Source organism: Galeopterus variegatus, unplaced genomic scaffold (genome assembly GCF_000696425.1).
Source record: "Galeopterus variegatus unplaced genomic scaffold, G_variegatus-3.0.2 Scaffold3504, whole genome shotgun sequence".
NCBI classification, from domain to species: Eukaryota; Metazoa; Chordata; class Mammalia; order Dermoptera; family Cynocephalidae; genus Galeopterus; species Galeopterus variegatus.
In genome coordinates, this window is record NW_007729615.1 from 168,069 (window position 1) to 176,819 (window position 8,751).

The window sequence follows — 8,751 nt, forward strand, 5'->3', positions numbered from 1 at the left end:
CTATTTTCCTCGGCGTTCATCCCGCACAGTGCGTGGCACACGGTTTGCCCTCTGTAAGTGTTTGTTGCATGAACATCTTCCACCTTCGGGCGGGACTGGAATTTATCCGGTTAACGGGTGAGTTCCCAGGCTCTCAGCCAGCGTGACAGGGAGATTTAAACCCCCCGCACCGTGATTGGCTCCAGCTGCAGGGGTGTGTCCGCGCCCGCTGCGCTGGGGAACTGCGCAGGCGCAAGGGTCGGGCAAGCGCAGGCGCGACAAGGGCGCAGCCGCTAGTCGGGTCTGGTGGTGTCCGAGCTGCCTTGGCCGAAGAAGGAGTGGCCGGAACCTCTTGGTGAGTCCCCAAGAGTGGAACGGAGGGAGCTAGGCGGGGTGAAGATAGAGATCATGTCCCGAGGAGAAAGAGTATATCGTGACGGTTGAAAAATTGGTGCGGTCGGTTTTGAGGGGAGGAGGGGGCGCTCTGGCCCGGACTGGGCAGATCGGGCCCAGAGTGTGGACTCGAGGCTCCAGGAGACGATCTAGAGGCCGGCGGAGGAAGGGTGGCGGGATGGTGGTTCCCTGGGCCCTTCCTCGAAACCAAGCAGAGACCAACTCCCACCTCCTCACCTCCCCACCCGCACAGCGTTGCTGTGGTCGGGATTAGTGGACTATATGGTGACCACAGCGATCTGATCACTCTGAGATAATTGTTTGAAGAAAGGTCGCTGGTGTTCATGGCATTGGATAGTCCTTGCTCTCTAGGAAAATCCATCCTTGCCCAAAGGCTTTACTGCAGACCCACAAAGAGAAGGAATTTCACAATTAGGGGTGGGAGGGGCAGGGAAGTACTGTAAACTGCTGTTTCTCCTCGTACTTTATCTCGTCTTTAATCATTAGTCACCACAATGTTAGCAAAGGCAACTGATGGTATAGGAAACCAAAAGACATCAAAGATGGGAAAAGAAGACGAGAAGGGAGTATCATTTTGCTTTTTACTATTTGTCATCTCCTGGGACGGCGACTGGGAGAAGGGAGTTTGTTTACTGACAGTGTTTCCTCAGCTTTGTGAAAATAGTGTAGCTTCTTCGTAGTTGATGTTTCAAGAATCGAGAGAGATATTACTCTCTCTGACCTGCTACCCTTAAGACTGGTTCTTAGATGTCCCAGTACCTAGTAAAATATTAATAGTGCAGACATAGCTAGATAGAAATGGTTCTCCCACGTTCTTGCCTATCCTGGAAAATACTACACTTGAAATTTATGAGACATCATTAGCTAGAATGCTTTGAGATCTATTCTTGAAATATTTAATAACAAAATAAGAAAAAATATTTCTGCTACCAGCAGAGTTGATGCCTAAGGCATCCAATGATCACTTGTCATTTCTTCATTTGGCAACAAGAAATGGGAAAGAACACACTCCTATAAATATTAACAAATAGCAGAAGCATAACTTCTCACATTACCATGCTGCTGCCACAGGGCATGTGAAAGTAACTTAAATGATCATATAACTTAGCCTGCCACTTCAATATTTATCAGTCTTGCTAGGGGTTTTTTTGTGTTTTTTGTTTTGTTTTCTTTAGGTGCTTGTGGTATGTGGTTATGTACTAGAATATTACTGTTATCTTACTTCCAGAAAGAATGACCTGTTGTGCCATCATTTTCCTAACAGTATTATCCTATAAACAGTAGAATATCTGTATTCATCTTGGGGTTTGTTTCTTTTACTCTGAGTGAATTAGAGTGGCAAAAGGGAAAAAGAGGATGTTTGCTCTTTGACATTTTTGTGAAATCAACTGGCTTTTTTTTTTTTCTTCCTGAATTAAGTTTTTTCCCTTTGTTTGCTTTCTATATCTCAAACATTCTGGAAGTCTTTTTTTTCTGGCCGAAGAAGGAGTGGCCGGAACCTCTTGGTGAGTCCCCAAGAGTGGAACGGAGGGAGCTAGGCGGGGTGAAGATTGAGATCATGTCCCGAGGAGAAAGAGTATATCGTGACGGTTGAAAAATTGGTGCGGTCGGTTTTGAGGGGAGGAGGGGGCGCTCTGGCCCGGACTGGGCAGATCGGGCCCAGAGTGTGGACTCGAGGCTCCAGGAGACGATCTAGAGGCCGGCGGAGGAAGGGTGGCGGGATGGTGGTTCCCTGGGCCCTTCCTCGAAACCAAGCAGAGACCAACTCCCACCTCCTCACCTCCCCACCCGCACAGCGTTGCTGTGGTCGGGATTAGTGGACTATATGGTGACCACAGCGATCTGATCACTCTGAGATAATTGTTTGAAGAAAGGTCGCTGGTGTTCATGGCATTGGATAGTCCTTGCTCTCTAGGAAAATCCATCCTTGCCCAAAGGCTTTACTGCAGACCCACAAAGAGAAGGAATTTCACAATTAGGGGTGGGAGGGGCAGGGAAGTACTGTAAACTGCTGTTTCTCCTCGTACTTTATCTCGTCTTTAATCATTATGCTTGCACACAAGGGTGCTGAACTTTTTATTCTAGCACCATATTTTGTTTCCAGATCTACAGGTTGAGGGTGGGACAGATGACAGGGACTAGTCTTTTCTTTGCTGTGGTGGGTAGAGACTTGAAATAGATGGATCCAATACGTCCAACAATTGGAGGAAGTGGATTATGGAGCCAGGAAACAGCATGTACTGTGCTTTTTTTAAAATATTGAGAGTGGGAGGCCTCCATTTGCACTCATCTAAGTTCATTGATGTTTTGGTTCCTTTTCTTTTTTTTTTTAAAAAAAAAGATGACCGGTAAGGGGATCTCAACCCTTGGCTTGGTGTTGTCAGCACCACGCTCAGCCAGTGAGCAAACCGGCTGTTCCTATATAGGATCCGAACCCGTGGCCTTGGTGTTATCAGCACCGCACTCTACCGAGTGAGCCACGGGCCGGCCTGATGTTTTGGTTTCAATATAGGTTGTATTGCTACTAAAATATTTAAATCACTGATCACTATATTTTTCTGGAATTCCCTCATCATTTTGTTGATTTTTTGAGTTCTGTAACTTAGATTTAAAGTTTGTTTTAAATTTATTTTGACAATGTTCTGACAATTGAGATTACTTTAGATAGCCTTTTAATGCTTGTTAAATAAAATCCAAACTTTTTGGTACAGTATGCAAAACCCTTCATAATCTGTCTTCTGTTTGCCTTTTAAAGCCACCCTGCTCTCTCCATATGTACACACACACTCACATTCACACTTACATACTATATTCCTGCCTGACCACTGAGGTGTTATATTGTGGCATTTCCTTGATAATCTGAAATCATAATTTTTATTAGAATTGATCATACTTGGATTTCGACTCACACAAATCAAAATCACGAAGAGATGTTTAATAATTATTATGAAAAATTATAATAGCTTTATTGAGCACTGTGTGCCAGACTCTGTTCTAAATGCTTTGCATGAATTAACTCAACCTATATATCAGCACTTGGTAAGCATTATTATCCTTTTTTAATGAGGAAATTTATGCACAGAGAATTTAAGTAGCAGTTGTGAGGATTTGAAACCATTCTGCCTTCAGATATTGGGCACTTACCCACTATATTATATTGCCTTTTGTATAAATAAGAATGCCACTCTTTTAATGTTCTGTGGGGATTATTCTTTTCCAGGGACCTGAAAGCTTATGTTCTCTGTACGTGGCTTCTGACTCCTGGTGTCGAATATTTGAGAAGCTAACCAGAAAGCTTCTTGCTGAACTTGGAACCAGAACCAAAATACTTGGATGGTTTAAGTGAATATTTCATTCAGGTGGGGTGAAGCCTTACTGGTCAGCCGCACCCCACACTTGGTATCTCCTGGAGGAGGATATCATACTGATCATACTTGGATTTCGACTCACACAAATCAAAATCACGAAGAGATGTTTAATAATTATTATGAAAAATTATAATAGCTTTATTGAGCACTGTGTGCCAGACTCTGTTCTAAATGCTTTGCATGAATTAACTCAACCTATATATCAGCACTTGGTAAGCATTATTATCCTTTTTTAATGAGGAAATTTATGCACAGAGAATTTAAGTAGCAGTTGTGAGGATTTGAAACCATTCTGCCTTCAGATATTGGGCACTTACCCACTATATTATATTGCCTTTTGTATAAATAAGAATGCCACTCTTTTAATGTTCTGTGGGGATTATTCTTTTCCAGGGACCTGAAAGCTTATGTTCTCTGTACGTGGCTTCTGACTCCTGGTGTCGAATATTTGAGAAGCTAACCAGAAAGCTTCTTGCTGAACTTGGAACCAGAACCAAAATACTTGGATGGTTTAAGTGAATATTTCATTCAGGTGGGGTGAAGCCTTACTGGTCAGCCGCACCCCACACTTGGTATCTCCTGGAGGAGGATATCATACTTATATCTGCCAGATTGTTTGCCTCTCTTCTCTGGATAGATTGGCAGCTTCTGGCTCTTGAGTTTCATTCTTGTCTTTCATATAGAGCATCCCCTTTCTGTTCCCACAGCCGTTCTTTCGGACAGGGGTAATATAATTGATTACAATCACACCTAAGTCTGCTTCTCCAGGATTACTCCTGGGTGACTTGAGTAGAATTGTGGAAGTTGCAAGGTTCACAGGGACTTGAAGACCAGGTGTTGGACATCAAGCAATTAAGTAGCAATAGGCGGTTCTGTAAAACTGAAGTGCAATTTTAGTCTTCTTTTTGGTTCCTGATTTTTAGTGGTACTTTCCCACTCTTTAGTATAATTTCTGTCTTGAATCATGTGCTTCAGTGTACTTTGAAACCAAGATGCTTAATAGATATGAATCTGTGGTGAACTTATAATATTTGCATAGTTTTGAGGCCTTTATATAAAAATGGTTAAAGTTATTTGTATAGAAAGAAGTAGAAAAGAAATGAGAGAGGAAGTAAAAGGAGGAAACTATCTGTATTAGTCTGTTTCTGTTGCTTATAACAAAATACTTGGAGCTGGGTGATTTATAAAGAAAAATGAAATTTATGGCTTACAGTTTGTGAGGCTGGGAAGTCCAAAGTCCATCTGGTGATGGTGACAGTGACCCAGGCGTCTCACATTGTAAGACGGTGGAAGCAGAGAGAGCAGAGAGAGAGAAAGAAAGACTTTCTTCTTTTAAAGCCCTCAGAACCACACCCCTGACCACCATTTTTAATCCATTCACTACTGCAGGGTCCTACAATCCAATTATGTCTTCACAGCCCACCTTACAATTAACCATAATAGAATTTTCCACCCTCTTTACAGTCACAGTGGGGGCTAAGTTTCTTATGCATAAAAATTGGGGGACACAATTCAAGCTTCAGTGAGTTTTGGAGGGACATAATTCAATCCACTACACTATCCTTAACATAAATGAGACTCTTATCTCATCCAAATTCCTTCAAGAAGAATTAAATTTCCTAATCAGAGTATAGTTTCTTTTTGGCCTAAACTAGAGTACTCTGAAATACTTGATTAATATTTTTTCCTTCTCATTTTCCTTTTAATTCCTACACATTATACTTTTTTTTTTTTTTCGTGTCCGGCAACGGATCGCAACCCTCAGTGTCGCGCCCTTACCAGACCGGGACCGGCAACGGGATCGCAAACCTCGGTGTTGCGCCACACCTCGCTCAGCCAGTGAGCGGGAACCGGTCTGTATGTGGGATCCGAACCCTTGGCGGGAGCGCCGCCGCACCCCCAAGCAGTGCACTGTAACAGTGCACCACTGGGCCGGCCCTACACATTATACTTTTTAACTTGACCATTTCCTTCTTTCAAGTATTTTTTCTCTATCCCTGTCATTTTTTTTCAGCTTTTTAAATTGAGATACAATTCACATAACTTGAAATTCACCATTTGAGTGTGTAATTTAGTGGTTTTTATTAAATGAGTTTGTGTATGTATATATATATATATATATATATATATATATAATATACATATTTTATATTTCTTAGAATATAGCCTGGCATGTATAGTGCTTTATAAGTTGTTTTTTTGTTTTGTTTTGGCAATTGGCTGGTACAGGGATTGAACCCTGGACCTTGATGTTATCAACACCACACTCTAACCAACTGAGCTAACAGGTCAGCTCACATGAGTATTAACTATTATAGTTGTTACTGTGATTCCTTTCAATTTATTACCCACTCTCTTGCCTCTTTCAAAATGGTGAACAGACTATTGAAAAGTCAGCTGCCATTTTTAAAAAACTTTTGTGATGCTTGAATGTTTTTATAATAAAAAGTTGAGAAAGGGTAATGATCCTCCATGTATTATTCACCCAGCTTCAACAGTCAAAGCCAATCTTTTCTTCTATACTCCCACCTATTACTCCACCTCTGAATTATTTTAAAGCAAATCCTACAGACTACCATTTAAATGGCTTCTAATTTCATACCTTTTTTGGGAGGTTGGGGGGAAATTCCTGAGATGCTGATTGTTGGTGGAAAGTTTAGAGAAAAAGGATATACTGGTGGTGAGGGGCAATGACAGGAGATTGTACTCCAGGTTGGGACTGTTATAAATTCTCTATTCCGGCTAATTTGTCTGTGTACTTTACGAGATCTTCTTCTATCTACCTCTTAGTCTTTTGCCATGAAAGTACTAAAAACTTGTTCAGACCCCATTATAACCCATTCCTGCCACCTAATGTAAAACATGTTTTTCAGCCTAACCTAAGCAAGGGCAGCATTTAAGACAAGTGTTCTACTGTATTATTTCTATACTTTTATGGTTTGAAATGGATGATCATCTGTCAAAGGATGGGAATCCACAAACTTATATTTACTGTCTGTGCCAACCGGAAGATTCTCTCAAGAGAAGCTAAGAATTGATATTATGCTTATGAATTAGAGTCTAGAATTTATTACTTGTGTTTTTCTCCAGTCTTAAAAATCTGTTTGCTTGGTTGTCAGAAGCTATCATATTTTACAATAAAAAGAAATGTGTGAAATTTAAAATATAACTACATTGCAAAGTACTTTGAAAATTGGGAAAAGAAAAATTACTCTTAATTATAGTAATACCACCACAGCTATTGGCAATATTTTGATAATTACCTACCAGACTTTTTTCTACCCATATTTTTCCCCTTGGGTAATTATAGCATGCGTGCGTGCACACATATATTTGTTAAAGTCATACTTTGTTTACCTTATTACTAACTTTCATAATCTAAGCCCCTTTCTGTGGTTTGGGTCACTTTGTTCCTTGTTTGTCCAGCCTTAACCAGAAAAAAAGAACTATTTAAGAACAATCTTTTATTTTTTTAAACATGCAAAGCAATATATATTTGTCTACAGAGGTACCTATCAACAGGAAATTTGGTTTAATGTAAACCTGTTTGATATCTGTCTTGATGTGTACAGACTCATGACTGGCATGAAAATAGTTCAAATGTATATAGCCTATACAGTATCATCAACTTTAACATGCAAATTTACTCTTGCAGATGAACAATTGATATTTAGTAGCTATTATTTTAAACTGCATTTACATTGTTGTCGCTAATATTTAACACTGTTGCTTAACTTTTGTTTTGCCTACTATTTCTCTCTGCTTCAGTAATATAAAAATAATGATTAACATTTATTGAACACCAGACATGTGCCAGGCACTGTGCTAAGCACTTTGGATGGATCATCTTTTTTTAATCCTCACCAAAAAACCTGTGAAACAGATTGTTATTGTTATCCCTATTTTACAAATATAGAAACTTAGTTTTAATGGAGTTAGGTAACTTGCCCCAGGTCGTACAACAGATACTTTGTAACGCTGGAATTTGTATGCTGGAGCTCCCACTCTTAACTACTATGGTACCCTACCACAAACAGAAGTTTCCACTGTTGCAAATACATTATTTACCATAAAATTTTAATCAAAATATGCCAAAGTAAATGGCAAGTTTTATCAAACTGTTAAGACTACAGTAATAAACGCTATGAGTGTAACTTGTAGATCAGCTTCATTGAAATTAATTTTAAGAGAAGGGATTAGGCAGGATACTAATTTGGTAGAATATTTTAGCTGCAAAATTCTTGCTTTCCAGTATAAAGTGAATTATTTTATAAAATCATTCCTGGCAGGACCTTGTGGAATTGATGATGATTTAAAATGCTCTTTTTTCTATTACTTCCTGAGTAGCTCTCCAGTTTTAAAATGAAACCAGGGCCAGCCCGTGGCTCACTCGGGAGAGTGCGGTGCTGATGGCACCAAGGCCCCGGGTTCGGATCCCATATAGGGATGGCTGGTTGGCTCGCTGGCTGAGCGTGGTGCTGACAACACCAAGTCAAGGGTTAAGAGCCCCTTACCGGTCACCTTTTAATAAAAAAAAAAATGAAACCACATGAACTTCCAAGACCTTTTGTTGTGTGTTTTCCTTCCCAATAGTTTTATTTTTATTGTCTGAATTAATGTAGATATTTCCAGGTTCTAAAATACTAGAAGACAGCTAAAACCATGATTACTCTGGTCTTTCTATTTCTTCTTTCAATTTAGCTGTTTTATTTGAATCTCTGGAATAGATAAGATTTCATGGTCTTGGGCCGGCCTGGTGGCGCACTGCTACAGTACGCCGCTTGGGAGTGCGGTGGCACTCCTGCCGAGGGTTCGGAACCCACATACAGACCGGTTCCCGCTTACTGGCTGAGCGAGGTGCGGGCGCAGCACCGAGGTTTGCAATCCCGTTGCCGGTCCCGGTCCAGTATGGGCGCAACACTGAGGGTTGCGATCCGTTGCCGGACACGAAAAAAGACAAAAAAAAAAAAAAAAAAAAAAAAAATTTTTA

The 8,751-nt window shown here is 40.5% G+C and overlaps 1 protein-coding gene across 3 annotated transcripts in view; it reads left to right on the top strand.

The window, feature by feature from the left end:
* Positions 1-253: 253 nt before the first annotated feature.
* SNAP23 (synaptosomal-associated protein, 23kDa) overlaps positions 254-8,751 on the top strand; it is a 32,114-nt gene continuing 23,616 nt past the window's right edge. Inside the window, exon 1 of one of the 3 annotated variants that reach the window (XM_008585243.1) lies at positions 254-334. The gene's annotated coding sequence lies outside the window, so the exon portion shown is untranslated. Of the gene's footprint in view, positions 335-1,869; positions 1,899-8,751 lie in introns of those variants that run through there. The other 2 variants (XM_008585246.1, XM_008585244.1) reach the window with 2 other exon arrangements.